Here is a 26,568-nt window from a genome sequence, read left to right on the forward strand (position 1 = left end):
AACGTATTTCGATTTAAACAACTTTATTAATGTATATCAACTAAAAAGCTAGAACGACATTAAAAATAGCAATGGGAAAACACTCGATTTGTTTTTGATAAATGGGCAGGGAATAACAGTAACACGAAACACACAGCCGCTAGTTCCTGAAGACACACACCATCCCTCGTTGCTAGTAGATATTAATTATGTCAAAGAAACCCGCGACAAAACTTGTCATAAGCTACAGTACAACTTTAGTAAAGCCGACTTTCCATCCATCTATCACAAGCTGCTTAACACGAACTGGGATGTATTGAAAACAAAGAATGACGTTGATCAAGCTACAGACGTGTTTTATGAAATTATATATAAAATATTCGATGAATGTATCCCCTTAAAGAAAAGCCGCAAAAGACAGTACCCGTGTTGGTTTACGAGCAGCATTATTAAAAATATAAATAGGAAACGTTATCACCACAAGAAGTGGAAAAAACAGGCGGGAGACTTTCGATACCACTACAATAAATTTAGCGAATTTCGAACAATAGTTAGTAAGGAAATTATTGATGCATACAACAGTTATGTTGCCAATTCGGAAATAAATATTGCAAAAGATAGCACCCAGTTTTGGTCGTTTGTTACAAATAAACGCAGGAAAAGTAACAAAGACCTGTACTGTTCCAAGATAAAGTGTTGTCAGACCGACTATCAGTAGTCGAAGCTTTTGCACAGCATTTTCAGTCGGTGTATAAAAAAGATCTCCCTAGATATGACATGAAAGTATTGCCTAACCATAAACAATATGAAACTTTGGATAATCTTAATATTACAGAGATACGAATTGAGGACGTAGAAAAAGAAATTGAAAACTTAAAACCTAAGAAATCAGCCGGACCGGACAAGATACCGCCCTATGTAGTCAAAGGTTGCAGTAATATATTGAAATACCCGTTATATCTCATTTTCAATTTAATTCTTGCAAAACACAAATTTCCTGAAAAATGGAAAGCCACGGCAATTTGTCCACTTCCCAAAAGTAATAACACTAATGACGTACAAAACTACCGACCAATAAGTATATTATCAGCCCCAGCAAAAATATTCGAAAAAATCATGCACCGTTACATATTTACCCACGTAAAACCTATAATATCATCGTTTCAGCATGGCTTTGTACCACGTAGATCGGTGTTGACCAATCTCTCCGATATTACCAATTTTATTAGTTCAACATTGGACGAAGGAGGTCAGGTTGACGTAATATATTTTCCCGACTTTTGCAAAGCGTTCGACTTGGTTAACCACGATATTCTATTAAGTAAATTAGCATGCTTCAATATTTCTGAACCACTGCGTCAACTGTTCGCTTCCTATTTGCAGAACCGTAAGCAGTACGTAACGTATAAAGGCCACACATCCGACGAGATAAGAGTCACCTCAGGAGTACCTCAGGGGTCTAACCTTGGGCCACTTCTTTTCACATTACTTATTAATGATTTGCCGGATTCATTAGAAAACTCACACAAATTGCTGTTTGCAGATGACCTGAAATTTTACAGGAAAATAAGCAAACAAGAAGACAGTGTGCAACTTCAAAATGATGTTACAAAGTTAGAAACGTGGACAAAAATTAATGATTTAACACTAAATATCAGTAAATGTCATTATGTAACATATACTCGAAAGAAAAACCCAGTTGAATTTCAGTATCAAATATGCAACAATACTCTAGGAAGAAATTTTTTAGTCAAGGATTTAGGGGTTATTTTTTATTCAAATCTTACTTTTAATAAACACGTAGAACAAATAATTAGTGAAGCGTTCAAGAGCCTTGGGTTCATTCTTAGAATGGGGAGGGATTTAAAGAGTATAGAGACACTAAAAGTTTTGTATTATTCATATGTAAGACCCAAACTCGAATATGCATCTGTTATATGGAATACAGACACAGCAAAGTACAGTGTAGCAATTGAAAGAGTCCAATCGAGATTTCTTAGATTTTTAAAATACAAATTTCAGAAAGTTTACCCCACATTTGAACACTACGACAACCTAATATATGAATGTCGGTTTACAAAGCTGTGTCACAGAAGAAGGTTACATGAAATAGTATTCTTGTGGAAATTGTTAAATCACGAAATAGATGCTGAACATCTACTCTGCCAGATTAATTTTCGAATCCCGTCGTCGAAAACTAGACTAAAGAATGAAGTTTTTTTTTATAAAAAAGGCTAGATCCGAAATTAAAAAGAAATCTCCATTGTGGAGAATGTGCACCAGTTACAATAACTTGCTAATCAAGAATAACACCATTGACATCTTTTCTATGAACCTAAGGGACTTCAGTAAAGCCACTATTAACACAATGGCCTAAGCTTAAACACATAAGTTCGTATTTAAATTGTGTGATAAAGTGTATATGTATATAAAAATATTTTTAATATTTTATATATATATATATATGTATATGTATGTGTGTATGTGTATATATGTATGTCTATATATGTATATATATACATATATATGTATGTATGTATATATATTTATATATAATTTCTATCTCTATATTACAGAAATATATGTAATTGTAATGACTATGTATCCTTCATATGGGCTCTGTAATTAGGTATGTACCTGTTGAGTTCAATAAATAAATAAATTTTATCCAATCATCACTCATACTCATCATCGTTGCGATTAGCCAAAGTTTAAGAACATCCACGCTTAATAACAAAAATCAAATAGTAAAGTATTTTATGCTCTGTCCGATAGGAAAAATATATGCCAGAAGCATTCTTTAATATGTGCGGTGTGGTAGCATACATACAGCATAAAAAAAAACAGTTTCTGAAAGTTTGTATCGTTGAAACAAGGACACGACAACAACATCTTGTTCGTCTTGATGGTTCTCGACACGATATGTAATAATGTTGAGTACTGTTGAATTTTTTTTTTAAATTTGAGGTTTTGATATTTATGAAAACTGGATTTTTTGAAATTGAAAAAGTAATTTTAAAATAGCATTTTGATTTGATTTCATTTGATTAATTTTACTTCGCCTTTGGTGCCACTTTTGGCTAATTTGCTAAGATGGGGATGAGTGATGATGATATGATGAAGTTGATGAATGGACACTCACAAATATCCATGCCTAGCCCAGGATTCGAACCCGGGAACCCTGGCGTCGTAGCGCGATGTGCTAACCACTCTTTTTTTTTTTTTTTATTGTCTCATTCTGATATACAAGTTATGGAATTACATTGTTTTTGACATAAGTGTATTATTGCTATTACAATTTGTATTTCTATCTGGTTAACCTTTACATTTTTGTTTGACCTAAATTAAGTATAAAGCACTAGTAAGAAATTTGCATACCATTTCTTCCTTGCTTGGAGAGGAATTTTTTCATATTGTTCTTGCAAGAAGATACTGAATTGTTTCTGAAAACTGCTCTCGTCATTGGGAAATATATATAATAAGTATTCTGTTATCAACCATTGTACTGCTCGTTGTTTTGTTGGTGGAAAAAAATTGAAGTCAGGAGAAACTATATCTGTATCCGTAAACTTTGTTACTGAGGTGCGGCATATACGACTGAGCATTGTTCGCAATTTGTTCCACACCGTGGAGGAGTTGCGACACTTTGTTATCCTGTGGGCTAAAGAGTCAGGCACGTTGCATGATATACAGTTAGGAGAGTCACTGATTCCATATTGGTATGTCCTATCTCTTGTCACTATAACACGATGAACCACTTTGTACCATATTGATTGGCCAGCTTTTGAAAGGTGTTTGGCGGAGACATTTTCCCATATTTGTGGCCAATTATGTGTATTGAAATCCTTGACTATTCGTGGTACTGTGTGCTTGAAACTATTGATTTCACTATATAACTTTTTAACAGATGGTGTAATTGTCTCATGTCGTAATAACTGGTAGCATACCTGTAAAGCGATGTCCTTATAAAACAAAAACCTTTTGGGGATACTTTGGATATCGATGGGAGCTTCTAATGGAATGTTTTGTATTATCATCTGTATACGTGCTTGGGTCGTTGACTCGTGCAGTGAGAACGCTGTTTGAAGGCCAGTCCGTACAAACAATGCTCTTGCCTGTGTGTTCACGTGGATTAGTGCCAACCCACCTGTCTTCTCTGATAACGTGACCTCATTTATTGCCACCCGGAAAATTGTATCGTGCCACAAAAAGCAGCCAACAGCTTTGTTGACCTTGGCTAAGTGCTGTGTTTTGAAAGGCAGGATTTTTGCTACATACCAAAGTTTAGAGAGAGCAAAAACGCTGATAAATCTTACTCGTGCTTTTAAACTCAGAGAGCGCATCTTGTTCACTCTGAGGACGTAGATGGCCCTCTCACACGTAAGCTTACTATTGGCTTCGATCGTTTCATCGATATTTACATAGAAGTTTATACCTAAAACTTTTATTTTCTTGTCTACAGGGATCTCCGTATTTTTTGTGAAAGGATTCTCCTTGCCAAGGGGCATCAGGATTGACTTTCGATTGTTTAGTTTTGCTCCTGATGTGAGCTCAAAGTTATGTATTTGGCTTTTAACACTGGCCAGATCTCTTTCATCCTTGAGAAAAATCGTGACGTCGTCCATGAAACTGCCAACTTGTATTGTGGTGGAAGCCATAGAAATGCCCTGTAAATGATGCTTAATACTAAACAAAAAGGGGGCTATTGTGAGAACATACAAAGTGCTACTCAAGGGACTACCTTGTAGTACCCCCCGTCGCATTCTAAAACTTGTTGTCAAGAAACCATTTATTTTGAGTTTTAGCAGCATATGGTTATATAATGTTTTTATCCAATTAAGAAAAGTGTCTCCGAAGCCATATGCTTCTAAGACATTGTACAGATATTCGTGGCTCACTCTGTCATATGCTTGTGAAAAGTCTAAAGATAGAATTGCCTCTGATGCATTCTTATTTTGTTTGGTAATAATTACGTCTCTTATCGTTTGTAGCAAGTGATGTATACTTTGAGACGTATTACAAGCGAACTGTAAATTGCCAATAAGTTTAACCATATATTTTTTTAAACGCTGATTTATGCACCTACTTATAAGTTTGATGTCACTGCTCAATATGGAAATTGGCCTAAAATCTGTGACGAACTTTGGATTTGACTTTTTGGGAACTAACACTATAACTCCCGTGCTACTGGTCTTCCCTATTGTCCCTGTTGTCAACACTTCGTTGACCCATTCCGTTAATTCGTCTCCTATTAGATCCCAGAAACATTGATAGAATTCTGATGGTAATCCATCTTCGGCTGTAGTTTTATTCCTCGGAGCTTTGAATACTGCATCATGAACCTCCTTTTTACTAAACGGTTGTGTGAGCTCAGTTCTTTCATTTTCTGTCAGTGGCGCAGGGAGGTAGTTCAAAAAATTGCATTGCGTTTCTGTTGGATTAAAGGCTTGACCAAGAAGGTTTTTATAGTATTGCAAAAACCTGTCGTGTATACTATGAGGGCTGGTGACAACTTCACCGGAATCTAAAGTTAATTTATGAATAACGTGACTCCTGGCGTGTTTATGTTCATGAAGAATGTGACTTAGTGTGGCTTGCTCGTCTGGGTCTATAGGAAGAATCTTGCTCTTTATTATTGCTGCAGATTTTCGTTTCCTATGTATAGCAAGTAATTGCGCTTTTATTTCATTTGCATAGGGACGATCGAAATTACCTTGCAGTGCTAAACGGTGGAGATCATTCAAGACTGCATACAAAAAATTATATTTGTTTCTTTGATCTCTACTAACCTCTGCACTGAAGAATTTACTGACCTGACGAAATTTAGGCTTTACTCGAGTTTCCCACCACTCGATTAGGGTCTTTTGCACTGGCCGAGAGGCCTTGAGCTCGTTCCACGTTTCCCTGATTAGCTGGACATAACTGCCATTGCGTAATAATGTGCTATTTAAAAGCCAGTATCCGCTACCTTGTCGGGGTTTGATCAAATCTAAATTTATTTTGAGAATTGGAACACTATGGTCACTGAAGCATACTGGAAAATTTTGAACACTAATTATATATTCCTGAAATCTGGGTGCGACATAAAACCTATCAATCCTTGACGCACTATTGGAGGTGATATGTGTGTAACCTTGACTTTCGCCATTGGTGTGTATCCAAGCGTCACGCAGTTGTAACCCCTGCGTTAATTCATAGAGCGCACGAGAGAAGTTGTATCCTGGATTTTGATCTTGTGAACGAATTACGCAGTTAAAATCTCCCACTAGTATAGTGTCTAGTGTGTGGGATGTCAACTCGGGCCCTACAACTGTTGAAAAAAAATCTTCTCTTTGCCGTCTGTTTTGGCTTCCTGACGGAGCATACACATTACAGAGAAACACTGAGCCTAATTTGGCACTTATTTGTCTGCCGGTGGGATGGGGCACTACATTACGTAAATCCAAGTGTCGCCTACATGCTATGGCAGTCCCTTGTGCAAAAGGAGTAAAATTGTTGTATACTTTAAACATGCTCAGTACAGAAAAATCGTCTATGGCTACCTCTTGTAAGAGGGCCACATCAATAGACGATTTAATGAGAAAGTCATTGAGAGCAATTAGTTTGGTCTGACTTCGCATTTGATTCAAATTTATAGATGCCAAGGTAAATGTTTGCATAATTATAACTGTCCACAAAAGAAAACTAAACTTACTTACTTTCTTCAACATTACTAAACTCTAATTTCTGCCTATAATGCATTAACTATGCTTTCCACTAAATAAATCTGGGGTAAGTTTGTTACTCGTCGAAGGTGTCTCTTTAGTTACATTTGCTGAATTACTTGTTAAACTAACCTTTAAAACATCTTGTTTTGGGGTACCAGGTTCTACTCTACATTCGTTATGAACTATTGTGAAACTTACGCATTCATTATTTTTCTTCTTCTTTCTACGTAGCACCATGGACTCTTCCGCCACTGAGCGTAACCTTGATACAGATCTTGACCGTGATTTCCTAGGAGAGGTAACTACGGGGAATTCTGCGTCCGCGAACAAAGCACTTGGGGGTGGGGGCGGGGGTATGTGATGCATCTCCTCCGAAGTGGTCAATGTTGGCTGCTCCATCTCTTCCCTTCCTGTTGGTTCATTCTTCACACTACCTTCCTGTCTGGTACCTGTCTCCTCGTCGGTGATTCTGGGGCTATCCGTGTTCCCGCCATTGTTATCTCCTGACGCAGGGACTTCTGCAACTGGTGGAGCTGAATCTCTTGGTTTAGTCCGTACGGGTAGCACAGTTGGTTCATATACCATTGGGACATTGTCAGCGGGTATATTAACCGGCCCCCGGCGCGGCTGGTTTCCAGAGGATCGACGCTTAGGACACTGTGCGACTACATGACCCTCCTCGGAGCACGCTATGCAGGTACGAACCTGCCCAGGGTATGTTACCCAATAGGAGTCTCCATTCATGTTTACATATGAGGGTATGGGTTTACGGAGTACCATTTTGATCAAGACACGTCCAGTTCGAGTGGGGTAAATGTGATCTGCAGAGTATGTCTCGTCTTCGATTTTCAACACTTCCCCATAAGACCTCATGACACGACTTATCACTTCTGCACTTAATTCGGTTGGGACTACATGGATTCTAACAATTACATGTCGCTGGTGGGCCCATTCTACTTCAACCTTATGATCACCATCTACGTCACTATAAATTACCTCAGCACCAAAATCATTTAGTAACCGTTCGCCTACCACTTTTGACGCAAATTTCACGTACAAACACTTACGAAAGTAATCTATTTCAAAACTGAGCACTTGGTTCGTAGGCACTTGGTAGACATCATGAAACCATCGATGAAAATCCAATGACGTAGGTCGCGTTTTGACATCAATGAAGACAAATTTCAAGGTGTTTTCTCTTTGTGTATTCATCGTGATCTATTTCATCGTATCTTCACTGGCGCACGGTAATTGTAGTCAAGACCTCACTTGCACTTCAAAGGAAAAAAAAAGAACTAACACAACACTAGGAAACCGTATACGGCCCTAGCTAACTCGGACAGTTCGATCGCTAAGCCTTCTCACGCGACGAGCGGAGCTCGCTACGAACTGATACCTGCACGAGCTGCAGGCAGACTGGAACCCTGGCGTCGTAGCGCGATGTGCTAACCACTCCGCCACAGGGGCCGGCTTTTAAAATAGCAATCCGAGAATAGTTTTAAACCAGAAATATATTTTTAAAACTGAAAACAGAAAGATATTTCAGAACACCTTCTTTTGGATTTGATTGATTGATTGATTTCGTGTATCAAGTCCACTTTATGTACAGGAAGGCTAATCGGGACTGGGCCTACAGTATAAAGTGAGATCCGAACCACTATGTGCCTCCACCGGTATCGAACCCGGAACCCCTTGATTGCACGGCGATGACGCTACAACCGCGCCATCGAGGTGATCCCCCTTCTTTTGGACTTCACTTGCCTGATCATAATGGCACAGTAAGATTCATATTCATGATTTCCGATGGTGTAGTGGTAATATCGTTGCTTTGTAATCAAGGGGTCCCGGGTAAGATACCGTGTGAAGGTAGTTTGAGATTCGGATCGCACTTTAAAACTGTGGACCCAGTCCCAATAAGCCTACTTGTTCATGAAGTGAACTTAAGATAAACTTAACTTCCACTTAATTTTCCTTTTCATAATTGCACAGCAGTCGAACCACTTGAGTGATTGAATCAATGAGAGTGTGTGTGCTTTGTCAAAATCAGAGCTCCGGCATTAGAGTATAACAGTAGCAACAGAAAATATAAAAAGGGATAGTTGAGCAACGGGGACAGACAGGCATATGGGGTTGAGCACAACAGCTTCGTGGGCCTCTCCGGTGGGATAGTGGTGAAGTTGGCGCCTTGTAACCAAGGTGTTCCGGGTTCGATACTCAGGGGAGGCCTATGGTGGTACATATCCCACTTTAAACTGTCGGTCCAGTCTTGGTTAGCCTATCTGTGCAAAAGTGGACTTAAAGCAACAACTCCACAGAACAAAAGTTTCCAGAAATAACAAAGTTATTACATGTTATTATAATTGGCAATAATGGATTTGGTTTAATTTACTTCTCCTTTCTGTCACTTTTGATAATTGCGAAGATAAGGATGAATGAAAAGTTTGCTTGTTTGTTTGAGTGTGTTTTAAAGTTCACTTTATGCAACGAAAGGGCTAATCGGAACTGAATCTACAGTACCAAACCACTATCTGCTTCGAACGGGTATCGAACCAGGGGCCTCTTGATTACAAGTCGAAGACGGGATGAATGTTGATATGATGAAATTGATGAAGAGACACTCACAAAGACCATCTATGGCCAAGGCTGGATTCGATGTTGGGAAACCTGTCGTCGTAGCGGGGTGTTAACAGTGGCCATGTTAAAAGTCAACTTTTCTTTCTATAAACTGGGGTAGCAACTACTTTTTAGCAAGTGGCCTACTTCGACCTCTGCTTTAGGGCCCCCAACAAAATCCACAGAACTCACGCGCATGAATATTGGGAATATAAATTGTACTCACGGCAAAATATGTTGGCGAGAAGAGTCGCTGGCAGGCAGCAGACCACCACCAACATGTCGGCAAGAGCGAGATTCCACACAAAGTAGTACATAGCCGACCTCATGGTGAGCGACCTCCAGATCACGGACATGACCAAGGCGTTGCCGACGACACCCACGCAGAATACCGCCCCGTAGGAGACACAGTAGAGCCAGATGACCAGCGGGGGGTACCTAAACCATTGGTCGTCGTAGCAGTGGTCGTCCCAGACGGTCAGGTTGTCAATCGCGTTGTCGTTTCCGAAACTCTGATGGACTTCCTCATCCATGCAGCGGCTCAACAGGTGTCCCTCCGCACGCGATTGTTCTCGTTCACTTCACAGATGTCATCTCCCCGGGTTTATCGACTTGCACACTCCACGAATAGACCAGAACGACTGATCTCGGCGGCGTATTGTTGAAATGTAATTATTGTCACTGGAAAAATTGGATTGTAAACATTAGAAAGCCGAAACCGTTAAGGAATCTACATAAAAGGACTATTGATTTTAAAGTCATATAAAGAAAAACAAGTGAAAGCAAATAATAAGCAAGTATACATATGTGTGTGGGAGTGAGAGTGAGTGTGTGTGTGTGTGGTGGGGCGTGTAAGTAGCTGAGAGAATGAAAAATTATGAAAAATCCACAAAAGTTTTGAAAGAAAGATAAACAGTACGATTATACAATAAACAAGTGCGAAGAAAATACAAATAAAGGTAAGAATGGAGAAAGAGCATTAAAAAGCTTCTACAATACCAATACAAATATTGACTCTACTATAACGGAAAGCAACAAGAGTAAAAATATGATGGGAAAGATAAAATAGAAACATTGAACTTGAATTACACTGAAACCAAATAAAAAAGCAGGATATACAGAAACAAGATACAAGCAAAAAGATTAAGAATTTTCAAATGATTTTCCTAAATAAATCAATACACAATAAAGTTTCTGATCAACGCTAACGTAATATGATGAAGCGAATTTTCATAAAGGAAGGTATCAGAAAATAGAATAGAAACTTATCGGAGAAAACTAAATGTAGTTATATTATATTTACTGCAGAAGAAAAGTTCTAAAAATAAACGATGATGTAATTTAGAAAAAATAAATTGTTAAGATGGAAACGAAAAACAGAAAAGAGAACAACATCTAAAGACTTTTTTACCAAAACATGAATAAGCAGAATATTTTTTCAATCAGAATTTTTGCTTAATCGTGTTTAAAAATGAAATTATAAGTTAAAAGAGTGTGTTGCCAAAGGACGTAACTTAAACAAGGAAGAAACAACTATTTGAAAACAGAAAACAAGACGTATGTGTAAAATGAAAACTAACTAGTCCAAAAATAACACGATGCAGCTACGGGAAGCCGAAACAGAACTTGACACAAACGAACATCGCGATGAGAATTTCCGAACACAACTGGCGACCGCGTGGAGGCAGCTTTCCCGTCGGGGACCGCGGGGGGAGAGGGTGGAACGAGAAGGGATGCGAGAACTTGCCTTCTGATTGGCTGCTTCCAAGTTCTCCGTGCAGTGTTTCCATCTTGTCGACGAGAGAAGATCCATAATCTCTGCTGGAAAGTGCGCTTGCTTGCATTCTCTTAAATAAAGGTATCGATTAATATATATAAAAAAAACATGACGTAAGCTGACGTTCCCCATGAAATGCGACATGTTTCCATTATATAGCGAGATAATATGTATAAAAATAACTTAATATAACAATGAAGAAAGGCAGAATCATTGTGTGTAATAGAACATTATATAGATATATTATACAAGCACAAACGCAAGCGTCAACGCACCCACATACACACACACATCCCAAGCGCCCTATATACACACATCCCACGAAACCTACACATACACATCCCACGCAGAGTACACGCACACGCTAGTGCTTTCCACCCTGGTAGTATCCAAAGGTGTGCGCTAATTATAATGTTTGTTAACGAATCAATTAAAAAGAATAAGTATGTAAGCACGATATGCAAATCATGATTATCACACATATAGCCTACCATGTAAAAATACACAATTGTTTCGTTGCACGATTGATTTGATTGCCTTGATTTAATTTTACTGCCCCTTTATGCTGCGACTTTTTGGCTAATCACATAGAGGCATTGCTCTTTATGACTTCTATATACATCGCAATTGTTAATGCATGTTCAAGAGCATGAGAGATATAAACTGTCTGACAATTATTAATGATTCATTTCATTTATTTTACTTCGCCTTTCTGTCACTATTGGCAAATCGCGAAGATGGGGGTGAATGATGGATGAAAGTACAATCACAAACATACGGATGACACAACACCAGCCCTACACAGATATACTGGCTGAGACCACGCCAGAGCGTCACTAGTGTACAAAATATAGCCCTGGGAGTACTACGTGAAAGAAAGGATGTTATTTGCGTGTCTTAAAAAAATGAGTCACCCCTTACAGAGCAATTATTACTGAGTTAGCAAGTGTAAAAAAAGGCATAAACTCATTTCAACAGAAAATCAAATTAGAAACAGGTTACTGGTCATAGACCGACAAGAAATAACAGCAGACTGCCAAATAAAGACCTCATTCAGGGAACAGCTAAGAGTAAGAGAATGGGGGAAAGCGAAATACATCAATGTTGAGGCGCGCTGCATGGTTCAGATTAGGTGGATGGAAACAATTAAGGAAGAGAAATGAAGCAGGGGAAACGATATGCTCTTTGTGCGATGGAGAGAAGATGGACGAGCATATCTTACTGAACTGCCCTTCTACACGTGACCTAAGGGACAAATGGATGAAAAACTTAACAGGGAGGGAGGTGATAGAAGTGGTAGACGACAGAATCAAGATAAAAGAAGCGACACAGCAAGTGGGGAAATACCTGGGAGAAGTAAGAGAACGGCAGGGAAAAGCTATTAGAGAAGACAGCGAAATGAGTATTCATGCTCCAACCGAGCTATCTTTATAGTGTAAACATCCATTATCACATAACGAAGAGGGGAGAATGGAAATGTGAAAGACAGCCCGAGAAATAAAAGGGAAATAGTGCAAAAGGGAGAGTTTGTGTGGGAAGTGAAAGATTGAAACAGAGTACAGGTATATAGAGACTGGAGACCAAAGTAACAGGACACATAACTTTATTTGCATGTGCAATATTTAGATGGTTGAACTATAATTATTATGTCTAATTTTCTTATATCTGATCAATTACTAAGAGTTGACTGTATACTAACGTAAAGAGGGTACAATATTATTACATGACTTTAGAGGAAGAGAAAGTGTGTGTGATGTAAAATTTAGGTAGTGCGTACAGCGTACAGCTCGCACAAGGAAAATGTAAATATTGGTACTTGGGTCAGCCTCCGTCCACCCTCCCAATTTGAATCAAGGTCACGGAAACACCCTATATACGTATACTCATACAATGCAGTATAGGCAACTTACAACACAGTCTCAATATAACTAAATTCTATAGTAATTTCAATCTAAGTATATGTAAAGTTGGAGCACACAATGAACACATTATATCACTGTAAACTTGCTTCTACAACGCTTCTTTGCACACTTCTTTTATAAATAATCAGTTATTTTTCTGGTAGAATTCTTTTTTATTTAAGCCAATTTTTCAACAAAGTTTTAAAAGTTTTCAATTACAAAAATGATAAGCAGGGGTTATTTTAACCATCATAGTTTCCCCCGAATTCCTTACTGCTTTTATTTGAAAATTTTGATTTTCTCCAGATTTCTGGAAGGGCTGTAGTCCCACCAGCTCCCGTCTGCGGCAGTCTCCACGCTTCTATCAGTGTGTGAAAGCGCTCACAGGATCGCTGGCAAGGTTTTTTTCAGCAGACGACAGAACATCCTGTGCCAGGATATACCTTATGAGGTACACACACAGAAAGTAAATGCATCAGTCGAAACAAAAAAATGCAGAAAGCTTGTAGCATCGAGAAAGATGCAAGAAGATGCATCGAAAACCGCATCCACTTTGAAAGAAATACTCACTTCCATAAACATTGGTGCTTACCTTCACAAATAATACGAAAAATATGTATCAAACTGTAAACTATGCGTTTCTTCTGCATCAAATAGAGTTGATGCATTTAGTTTTCTGGGTGTAGAATGGAATACCATACGGTTTGATAAATCACTAAATTTAGTGATACCTTACGTGAGGAGGCAACACTGCCGGCGCGAAAGTCTTCATGCATCGAAGCACGACACGCGCTGCGACGAGAGAGCGGAGATCATTAAGGGTGATAAATCTCAGCGAAAGTAGTCGCGATGGGCTGTTCTTGACGATCAAGACGGCCCGGGATGAATTTGTGCTCAGACAACGTAGATGAGTAAAAAAATGTAACGAGATAAAAGCACGGAGGGATGCGACAAAGGACTTGGAGGAAAGCCCACCGGAAAAAAATCGATGGTTATTGAACTTTAATGGCATCAGTGGATCAATGACACATAACTTTTTTTTCCTCTCTCTTTTCCGATATTGTTTATCCATAGCGCACGTTCGTTAATGCTGTTTCTTCGGTGGAAGACATATGGGTCTAGCAACATACTCTCGTTAATAATGTGTTTTGAAGAACGTCGTTCTGCCTTACACAAGGAAGGAAAAACTTGTTGTTTTATGGGGAGATAGCAAAGAAGGCACAAGCCACGTTTTCTGAGAAAAATAGGCCTTGTATGTTCTTGACGTCGTCCGGAATTTGTTAATGGCGTGCTGGAAAACACGTTCGAATCATCTAGTCTATCATACAGCTATAGGTCTTTTCCACTCTTACGGCGGCCGGCCCTAGTTCTGGCAAGGCAAGTGGGGAGCAGGGATTAAGCCGCAGACCAACCAGAGAACAGCAATGGCGCCAAGAAACAAGACGCGGCGGGAAGAAGTACTACTTGAACCTCGTTCTACTGGCTGCTGCGTTTCTTATCGTGCTGGATTGGTCGCTCCCCCGCTTCCCACTTCCCTCGCCAGCATTAGAATCGGCCGGCGTAACAGTATAAAATACCTTTAGTTGTTATAAAACGTAGGCGAAAATGAAGATTTGTCTATTATTTTAACCCAGAATTGTTAAAGATGTACGAACCTATAAATACTAATAGGTTCTATTGGGTTTCGCAACCGGACTGGAATTTTTTTTTTAAAATTTAAATTCGGTCCAAGATGCATATTGTTTAATTGAAGAAAATTCCAGGACTGTATTTAAATTGATCCGGAAGAAAGGTTCGTGGACCGTATTTAAATTCATCCGGAAAAAAGGTTCCTGGACCGTATTTAAATTTATCCGGAAAAAAGGTTCCTGGACCGAATTGAAATACTTTAATAAACATAAAAAGGTTCCAAAATCCATTTACACTTGCTGATTTTCTCAACTGAAAGGGAATTGAATTTATTTAAAATTCATGGACATTTAACAACCCTACTTCAACCCTTAACTACCATTCTGGGGTCTTTTTAGACCCCAACAACATTTGTTACTAAATCTTCCCAGGCAGCTTACCTTTCGTGTATTCTCAGTGTGAGTTATGAGGTTTCCAAAGTCAGAAGTGATGCCCCTGTACTAGAAGTCTGGGATCCGTTAAGACCCCAGCACGATATTTGCGTAACCTTTTTATGTGTGCTTGTGTGTGACAGTTTCCAGTTTTCTTCACATTCTACTGTGACTTATTTTCTGAGGTTTGTTTTCGTGAATAGCTATAGTGATTGCAATTCGTTATGGCTTGCTTGAACCACAAATAGATGCTACATTCAATAATCACAAGGATGACTTCTAAAAACCCATAACATCAAAAGGTGGAGTCACATGAACCCCTAAATTGATATCGGTGCTTAATCTTCCCACAGAGCAAAGACAAAAAACCAGAAGGCACCTTTCAAAGTCTGTTATAACCGCCTAGACCAATGGAAGTCATGCAGAAGTTAAAAACCTGGTGTTTATTTTCACATTTTTTTCATCTGAACTGAAAATCTGAACAGTGAAAATGTTTTACCTTTGTATAATTAGCTAGAACAAATCGTTTAGTATTTGACAAAACCGGTCTCTTTAGTAAGAAACACAACAACTTAAGTATTATCTTCTCTTCCAGTAATATAAATAACCCATAGTGCAACAACCCGTGAAGGTCAGGACCTACCACTGAAAAATATTTATAATGTGTAGTACTATTTTTATTATATGGTAAATATATACTATTATACTGAAACGTCGATGTAAATTTACTCAATGTACTCAATTTACATGAAAATAAGGCTGATACATACATTTGGAAGAAAATACAATTATTAAGTATTCTTTTAATTGGGGTCCGAAAATACCCCACCTTTTTTTGGTGGGGGAGGGGGATACAAGAGAATCAGCTCCCTTTTTTAAGTCGACGAATGTACATTGTTGTTTTTGTTATTATAATTCTCCGTCCGCTACAAGAATGGAGATAATGTAGACAAATACAAGTGGTTTGTGAGAAAGCCTATTTCGTGCTGATGACCTCCCATAAGCCCACGAGAAAGTGGAACACTTTGCGTCGTGGTTTATGAAGAATGTGCTTCATATGAACGCCTGCCGTTGTTTTTAGCTCGCGAAGATGCGTCATAACCGAGTAATTAGTGATTTTATGTCGTATCGTCTATGACGGAGTAACATTTTTGCCAACTCCGGGTGATGAGAATTGCATGTGGGGAGTTGTCCGTCACGCGTTTCTTTTATCTTTCCAGTGTTGTGTATAAACTGTATTTTTTTAAAAAAAATGTTATGACGTATTAAAGAATTGGAAATGGATTAAGAAACAGGTTGCAGGCAATGTTGCCACAGGAAGGGAAATTCGGACGGAAATTTTAGCCAAAAGGGAAAAGGGAATTTCGATGAAAAATACCACAATTGCAGGGAAATTTTAAGGTCATCTGACTACATTATTACAGTTTATGTTAATTTTGAATTTCATAGCCACATTCTTATGTTATTTATTAATATTGCTATACCTACTTGTTTCTGCTCCTTTAAGTTTCTTGTACGTTGCTTTTATGCATCTTTGGATAAATAGTAACGATGAGGATTAAAGATTAAATGGATTCCTGACCAGGATTCAAACCTGGGAAGTGATGAAACTGAAATGTGATTTTTTTTCAAACGAATAACGAATTCAACTTAATACTTAACTACGTACTACTATTGCTTCAACCACCACCACTAATAATGCTCCTACTTTCATTATTACTAATTATTATTATTATTATTATATAATTTGCTTACGTGAAGGGAAAAATTGGTCGAAAAAGGGAAATTTTGCCCCTTGGAAAAGGAAATTGTGCCCTCATATCGTGGCAACAGTGGTTGCAGGTGATTAATACATAAAATATATGATTATCGTTTTAGTAGTTGAGGATTATCATGAGTAATAGTTGTTGAAAGTTGGTCACACTGATATGACGTTACGAACCCAGCTGTGACTAGTTTATCTTTTGGTATTGAGGTTATCGTATAGGTGGAACCAGAAGTGTGCTTTGAAGGATAAAAGTGTCCTATTGTTCCACTAATTTACAAAGTTAGGTTTGAAGCTTATGGTAATTTTACTTTATTCTTCGAGGATTCGTAAAATATGTACCATAGCCACGTAGCGGGACGTGCATATTTTAAAGATCTACATCTATTTTCGTCAAAATCAATTTCTTGTACGTACATGTGATCGATATATTTGGCAAGAAATGCGGTGTAATGTAAAGATGACCAGCGAGTGTGTGAAAGTGCTGAGGTTCTAGGTGTTTTAAAACAACATGTAGGATATATTTTTCATGAAGATTTGAATGTGAAAAGCTTGCGCAAGATGGGTGCCGCGATTGCTAACAGGAGATCGAAAACGGATACGTAGAAAAATGTCTGAACAGGCTTAACAAGAGTAAAACTAATTGTATGTGTCGATTTATAACTATAGAAAGACTTGGATTCACCATTGCACATCAGAATTCAAACAACAATAACAACAGTGAACTTAAGTCGGTTGTTCAACCTTCAAAAACACAAGGTCGGTTCCTTCAGCAGGAAAGGTTATGGCGTCCATCTATTGGAATGCTAAAGGGATTTTATTTATTTATTTTTTAAAAGGGGTAAACCAATTTCTTAAACCGAAAAGATGAACAAATTCCGGTTTGCAGAAGAAAACCATCATCAAGACAATGCACCTACTCACAAAAAGTGTCAGATTTGAACTGTGAATAGCTGGATATATTTTTCTATCTATCCTACTTCCCAGATTCCTTCCTTTTACCTCTGTCTCTTTACAAAACTTAAAACTCTTCCTCTCTGGTCAAATCAATAAGCGATTGCAACTGTAGAGACCTTACGGAAAAATATACTTTAGGGATGGGATAATGGTGTTGGATCTTAGGGAAGATTATGTTGAAAACAAAAAATAATTTTCAAATTAATAATTTGTTCTTTCATTTGTAAGCCTACAACCTTTCTAACCACCCTTGTATTAAGCATGACGTACACATTAATTCCAGCTTCCGAACACTTTTTTCATCTGTTGTAACGTAGTTATTAGTAAAACTTTTATTGTCACTTAAATTACGTGACATTTAAACGGGCTTTAAAACTTAACTGAAGTTTTGGCGATTCAAGTTCTTCAGAGACGGTTGAAACTTGCTGGACAATTAAACTCATGATGCAAGGGTAATATTGAAACACATACGGACTCAGTTCCATTAACATTTTACGTTCAGTTAATTTCGCTTGGTTATTACAGGTGCAAATATTGCTTCCTGCAAAATTGAATATGCCACGTACGCAATCAAAACATTTGTCTTGTATAGTTGCTCTAAGGTAAAAAAGAAGTAACTTGTTATTGTAAATGACATGCTAAATTAGTAGTTGTGACTGCTCATGAGCGTAAACATTTAATTTAAAACAACACAACTGTTATATTCGTTTATGCAATTGTAGCATTATTTTTTTAAGCATAACGTGGCATACATGACATTGATTTAGTTCAACTTATGCACAATAATTTAATTGATGCATTTTAATTGTGTTTGTTTAACATTTTTTGAGCACTTCGTAATAAACATTGTTAAAATTATTCAAGCTCATATTTGGATGACAGTGTATTAATGGTTTTCTCTTACTGTTTTGAAATTTAATATTGTTTAGGTTATGCAGTTACCCAGAGGAGAGACTGTATTTACATAGAAACGTTTTTAAATTTTAAGTTTCTATTTGTGAGTGATTTGATTTTGTAGTGTTTCCCGTGCTAGCCGAAGCAAGAGATAAGCGAGGTATACCGGTGTGGGTCGGAGGACGTACTGTCCCAGGCACTGGCATAGTGCAGCTTTGCTTGCCTAGGTGGCAGCACCTTACATAACATTTTTCACTTGTTGCTCTTTTCATGATAGTTTAACGCTTTCAAAGATATTAGTTAAGGCTATAGCAACTGTATGCTATGTGCTTTATTCTTGTGCAGCCTACGATATTATATTAAAACATTTTAATTTTCGCCATCCCTACACAATTAAAGTTTTTATTGAAAACCTGTTGAAAAACAGATCATGCAATCTTATATTCAGGATTATGTCACAAATTCAATCATTCAAATATTGTAAAATGTAAATATGTTATTTTTACAATTTTATTTTATCTTTCAAAATTTTATCTCTCGTGTTTAAATAGCAAAATTGATATACCTAATGTTTTATTATCTAAGCGGTACTTTATTTACAAAATACATTTATCCTTTTGGTTTGATTGTTGATTGATTTGTTGTTTTAAGTCCACTTTATGCACAGTAAGGCTAATTGGGACTGGACCTACAGTTTAAAGTGGGATCCGAACCACTATGTGCCTCCTGCGGGTATCGAACCCGGGACCCCTTGATTACAAGGCGACGACGCTACCACCGCGCCATCGGGGAGGCCCATTTATCCTTTTGGTTACGGATTGGTTGCTGTAATACCAAATTTTTCACTTTTTGCCTCCCCTTGCCGGACAGACGGAGAGATCGAGAGAAATTATAAATATATCATTATCCTGACATCCGCTAAACTTTCAGGTCATGAAATTATGTCTTTGTACATGTAGAAGTCCAGAGGAATCAACAGATATCAACTTTTAAAATTGTTTACAGAAATAAATAAATGGACCGCTCAATCGGGAAAGGTGTTTGGAATTAAGTTTACCATTTATACATATTTCGGTACACCAAATTACATATTTGAAATTTTCTTCAGTTCTGAGATATCGAGGGTTAAACATATCGATTCCTGATTTTCGATTGACTGACTGCAGTAGAGAGAGACAATCAGCTGAAGATTGTTAAGATACTATTGGGTAGATGTTTCTGTCCACCGAACGTCATGTTTTAATCTGTAGGAATTTCTGAGAAATCGGTGGATATCGATTAGTTTCTGTAGATTAAAACGGTCAAACGGACAGACTGGTCCAATAAATTGTTATCCCAAATTGTTAGAAAAAATAACAGATCTTTCGGGTCTAGGACATTTTGGTGCCGGACATATCGGTGAGTAAATTCCGCCCAGGAATTTCAAAATCTTATTTCTATTTCCATTGCTTAAAATTTAACCAGGCCTCTTCTTGTCGTTGATTGATTGATTTATTTTGTTTTACCTTGCTTTCCTGCCACTTATGGCTAATTCCGAAGATAGAGATGAGTTCGGACGAAATGATACACACAACACGACCTCCATGAAAGATTATGCTGACTGTGATCTCAGACGCCAGAGCTTCGTCAGCATACAAGAATGCAGTCCAGGGTGTACTACATGGAAGATACGTTCTTTTTCTTGTAAATATAAGTTTGTGAACGTGAAAAATACAAATTCTTTTCCAAGCAGGGGAAGTCAGCTCAAGAGAAATGAATGACAATTGGGTCATTCCAACCCAGAAGTGTCCGTGACTGTACAAGTACGATTTGATGTTCGTACATAACTACGGAAGTAATATCTTGATTTCGTATGTGCAATACACCTTTATTTCTAACTGTATCTCCCTGAATCCTGACGGTGGATTATCTCATTTAGACACACGCGAGCACGGGCGCTTTAATCCGTAATTAATTAATATTATTTTTCTTTAATCTTTACAATTAATAGAAGTTTGAAAGGAACTGAAACTAGTGAAACATTAGAAGAACTAATCATTTCCCCTATAAATTGGAAGCTGAATTACTACTTTTCTTATTCTGAATCTCTTTTGTTCTAATTATAATGATGAAGATGGATAATGATTGAATGACAGGTGGAAACTCAGCCCTCTTCGGTGGTAAGTTCGTGAGTTGAACATTCAATTCACTCATCCACCAGGAAGACAAAAATAATTTGTGACAAATGCAAAATGCAATTCATCTTTGAAACCTAATTGTACAACTCCAGGCGGGATAATGGAACCGCAAACTCTTTTTAAAATACAATTTCAAATATTCTTAGGATTTTTCTGAAATATAAGCAAAAGTGAGGGAGTGTGACGATAAGTTAAACGTTAAATTTGTTATACGCTACCTGCAAAAAGTAAGTGAATAGCATCTAAAATTATTGTTCACATTTCGTTATGTTGTAGTGGTAATTCTGTCATCCTTGTAACCAACCTGTCCCCGGGTTCGATACCGAGTGGAGGCCCATAGTAGTTCGGATCTTACTTTAAACTGTAGGTCCAGTACCAGTTAGCTTATCTGTGCTTAAAACAAACTGTAAAACTGCCCAGGTGGAATCCCAGTCATCAGCTGTTGGAAACTAGCTACATCAACTACTATTTTAAACTCCATTACCTCTGTTCCTAATAGAAATATCTAGGGGTATCACACTGATATAATCACAAAGTAGGACAGTGATCTCTCCACTACGAAATATTAGCAAATAATGTGAAATTGACACATTTTCAGTCTGAAAACTAAGCATATGAACTTCGTGTACAAAAGTTCAAAACTTATAATCAATAACAACACAACAATGTTATCTGTGTTTGTGTGAGAGTTTAAGCGTGCTTCCCCGAGGAGACAATATTACACACAATTTTAGTTTTGAACAGAAATGAATTATCAAGGTGAACAGGTAAAAGCTTTGAAATTGTACTTTCCCATGATTTTCTGCTTCTCCAATTGGAAGATGAAGGTTCATAATGCAAATTATGTGACGATCAAGTATCATCAAAATATCGCCAATGATAATTAAAATACCATAAAATGATTTGTTAAATGAATTCGTGTTTGTAAGTCATTCAAATAGACGTGAAATTTCTCAGCAAATGTTTGTATATAAAATTATAAATGGATAGTAGTAATATACTAGAAAGAATAAGGTAGGTGAGCCAAAGGTGGTCATAGCTCCCAAGATGGCCCACTTCACGAGAATCATATTAGTATCTAACAAAGTTATAAAATGGCAATACATCAATGTACGCAGTCCCCCTCTGGTGGACTATGCAGAAAACGAACTGTCTCGGGCTTCCAGCAGTCATTCTATATTACGTTTTTGTGTCAGGGATCGAGTACGTCCTTGAAATTAACGAATGGTAATATTTTATGCATATTTTGAGAGCTCGTTTAATGTCATTTTGATCACGTAGCTACATTGTAAGAATGTTTTTTGTGTCAAGGATGGATGCCTATTTTTGTTGAGAAACATAGTTCAGAGGCGAGTTCCTAAGGAGGTCCATGACGGGCCACGTTGGGAACACGTTACACTCGCCTCTGGAATTTACCGTTAAAGATTACCTAATAATGTTAAATTTGCACAGACTTTCATGAATCACTAAATGTTATTAATATGTTGGGTTTATATGTTAAATACTTCAGTGATGATTTTTTTTTGCGGAAGTGTTTCATTTATTTATTTCGAAGACAATTGTAGGGTGGAATGAGCTAAAATTTTGCTCCATCCCGGAAATAAATACGACTGGTTTTTTTCCAGGAATGTTCCCCAATGTTAAGACAACTCAAATCCAAAATGCCAAGAGATGAAAGCTTGGGGAAATCATTCTACATACGAGGGTCTGTCAATAAGTAACCACTCCGCCAAGGAGGTCGGTTATGCGTCGTTACTGTACATAATGCGTCACCAATCAAAAGTTTGAGACTAACAATTTCTCTAACATATTATAAAAAAATGAATAAACATGAATAAATATGTTTTCTTGAGCACAGGAAATATTTTCTACGAAGCTATAAGCAGTGGACTACCTTTGGTACCCATGGGCCACCTTCGGAACGGATGTAACGGTTTTGTAATGTTCTTTCTAAAAAGTTAAAAGCAATTTTACAAAATATTTATATGGTACATGTTGTAAATTAGTTATAAGAGTTGCTTCTTAAAATTTCATAAATTTATCTCTCACTGGAGATTTGTAAATTGCCCTGGAAGCTTAACAATTGCCACCTTTGGCTCACCTATCTTATGATTTAGTGTGAGACAGGGCCATTTACGTAATGGACGTTTACTTACATACTGTAGACGATAGGGCAAGAGAGACGAATGTAAGACCCTTGCTCAGCATAATGTACGTGTGCTCCAACTTGGCAGGAGCATTGCGTCAACTCGGGAGTCATGCACCTCCGAGTATAAATGAGCGAGACGCAACGTCTCAGGCTCTTATTGCTACCATCGACTGTCAATCGTAAAGAGTACAACTGGACTGAATTGAACTGGAGGCAACAAGATGAAGCTTACAGCTGAGCAAGGTGAGTGAGTGGTAATTGCCATTCCGGTTACAATCCCTTTAGATATCCTACCATTAATCATGTGTGGAACAAAGACGACAGTCTTCTTATTGAGGATCTACCAATCTCCCGGTGCCGCCTCTATCACTCCGAGATAATAGGTGTGAGCAGAGCTGGAGGCTGGAAACGAACACGTTCTCTACGAGCCAGCTACTATATCCCGGCGGAATGAGAGACTAAAACATAATCCCCAGAATAGAAATATATAAAAGTTCTCCACTACAAGAGAATAACGTTGAATATAACAAGATCTCACAAAGTTTCGTTGACTTTGATTTCGGTATGAGGCAGGCTAAATTTATGAATATGTCAAACGTTTATTATTCTTAAATAATTTATTTATTATGAGGATTGGATTTGTCATATTGAAGACTGTTCTAATTATATTTTGCACCAGTGTTTCTGATACATGTCTTGTGTGGGTACATATTTGAATTTTTTTGTTATTACAGTTAAGTAGTAAACTTGTATATGTATGCATGTATGAATTTTGTATTGCATGTCTATGTAACTGTACATGTGTGTGTGTGTAAAGGAGGCAGGAGGGAGAGATGCTGAGAGAGGGTGTGTATGTGCGTACATGTTGTAAATGTAAATGTAATATTATAATACTTCCTTCTGTAATTGAAGACTTGTCTCTGTTGATGGTAAATAAATAAATGATCAAAATTTACAATTTCACTTTCAAATTCCTCCCTCACAACGGATATAACCCTAAAATTGAAGACCTGGAGTTATCGAAGATACAACCTTTCAAATAATGAGCAATGTTACATAAAAATTGAACAACATGAACGAATGTTGGTAGTTCGTACGATTAGAAAATGCTGTGAACCAATCAACACCCACAGCTGGTCACCATACAACAATGCAACTCCTACGCGTCGATCAGTAATTTCACGCAACACACACCCATGAAAGTATGGAACAGCTGAGGTTTCTCAGAAGAGAATATTTTCCTGAGAATTCTCCCATCGAAAGCACGCATTCATTTTAATAACGGCATGAACCTCGTTCTCGAGTTTCGATTCATGACCCACCGTTACAATACAACCAAAATCTAGAGTCACAATACGTGACGAAAAGAAAACAGGAGGCATCTGCATTTCGTTCCGCCTACGAGTATCTCATTGAGCCGCTTCTCTTTTGTTATCACTCTCTGATTTGAAAGCTTTTCCAACGAGGGATGTTTAATAAAGGGAATCCACCGATGAGAGCAGATCTCGGGTAGCCGCGGGCCTTTGAACGTGGATGGAAAAATCTGTCAGGGATTCAGCTTCGAAATGGGAAGACAAAATAGTTATAATGGAAACATTACAATTAAGAGGACGAAGCTATGAAATCGATAATATGCTGGAAGTAGTGTAGAAATTAGGGCTGTATTCGAGGGCAGTGTGCGAATTAACGGGGGGGGGGGTACTGGGGATTTTCCCCACAAAACATTTTATCCCCTATCGAAACATTTCCGAACTATGTAATGAACACAACTGCAAAATCATTACTGTTCATTAATGGCCTGGCAATCAAAGATTTCCCTGCTGAAGTGTATGCAGACTTGTGGAGGACACCATTCTGCAACTGAACACCTCACCGAGCCAAAACACAGCAGGACGTTTTCAGCTTAATTTTTCATTTCATAGTGTTGATAATTTACATGTATTAAAGTTTTCACAAGAAACTTGCAGGTAGGAGACATTAAGTTTGAACTTGGCAATAGACGACCCCCATGGTGGAGTGGTTAGCAAATCGCGCTACGACGCCAGGGATCCGGTGTTGGAATTCCGGCCATGGATGTTTGTGAGTGTCCATTTCATCACATCATCACTCCTCCGCATCTACAAAAGTGGCACAAAAAGCGAAGTAAAATATAGCAAATCAATCAATCAATCAAACTTTGGTCAAGTTCTTGGTGTTACTAGTTCGATAGCTCTTTTTGTGCGTGAGTTTAGGTTTCGTTAGAATGCAAATAGGCCTATACTGTTTCTACATTATGTGTAAACGTTATAAGATTTTATCACCTAGGTTAGAACCAATGTTCAGAGATACCTGGAACTGAGAGGAAAGAGTTTCATTTGCTGACTGGTAACACACATAAATTTGCACCCCCCAAATAAACTGCCTCCCTAAATGAGAAACGCCAATAAGTAGGCATCCCCCCAAAACAGAAAGCTTAATTCCGTAACATTCCAGCTCGATATTGTGCATAATCTTGCACAAACTTGTCCAAACTTGCCCAGATCTGTAGCTGGTTTTAGCAGAGAAAAGTCTTTTTTTTCCAGAGGAAGTGGGGAGACGCTTACCTTGAGAGGAGGGAGTTAAGGTCAGGCAAAACCAACAAAACCAGGAGAATCTGCGGGCAAGGGACTTTTTGAAGATTGATCGCTGCCAGTTGAAGACAGAGGGAGACAAGGGTAGTTATCATTATCCATCTTTCTGGCATTCTCAGTCAGAAGGGTTGAGATAAAACATCTGTAATGTTATTTATTTAAGTTATATTAGTTACCTCTTATCTGGCTCGTTTCGTGGCCGTCGTTGCAAGCGAGTGGCACAATTTAGGGGATGAGCTACTTCCCCATTGGTTCGATCCCCCGTTGTACAGGGTAGAACGCTACGTGGTGGACGTGCGGGGCAAGTTTGGACAAGTTTGTGCACAATATCGAGCTGGGATGTTACGATTCGCACAGTGGTCGAGGGTATGCGGAATACACTCTGGTCAACCTTACTTGTTAGCACATAGCTTCAGCTACTTTCATGAAGTTTAGTTTACACCCTATGAAAGTTTTTGGACTACATCACTCGTAGAAATGGAGCCCACGTGAAGAAAAACATATCTGAAAAAAGTGACGATAAAGTTTGTAGGAAATCTCCCGACATTTGCATTGTATATCTATCAATTCAATAAGTACAGTCAGCAACTAAATATTAACGCCATCCCCTTGCATTTCGATACCCGGTGGAGGTACATAATGGTTCGTATCCCACTTTAAACTGTTTTTATTAATAACTTGTAACATGGATATTTTACGTTCATAGACACAAATATCTTTCATTGATTCATTCACCTTTGGCTAATCGCGAAGATGAGGATGGGTGATGGATGATATGATGAAATTGATGAAGAGACATTCACAAGGAACATCATTGTCCAGGCCGGGACTCCAACCCGGTCCTCTGACACCGTGGCGCATAGACACAAATATCATCTTGAGTAATATTATCCTCATGTTTAATAACCACCACTAGCCTTTGGTACTCTTCAACTTTGTCCTTGCCAACGAACGGCATTCTTCCGGTGAATTCTCTCTCA

The 26,568-nt window shown here is 38.1% G+C and overlaps 1 pseudogene; it reads right to left on the reverse strand.

Moving 5' to 3' along the window:
• The window catches only part of LOC146003424 (neuropeptide SIFamide receptor pseudogene), a 302,588-nt pseudogene extending 292,756 nt beyond the window's left edge, over positions 1-9,832 (reverse strand).
• Between the last annotated feature and the right edge of the window lie 16,736 nt (positions 9,833-26,568).

The sequence above is a fragment of the Lepisma saccharinum genome, chromosome 20 (assembly GCF_977018435.1).
Source record: "Lepisma saccharinum chromosome 20, izLepSacc3.1, whole genome shotgun sequence".
In the NCBI taxonomy this organism is placed as follows: Eukaryota; Metazoa; Arthropoda; class Insecta; order Zygentoma; family Lepismatidae; genus Lepisma; species Lepisma saccharinum.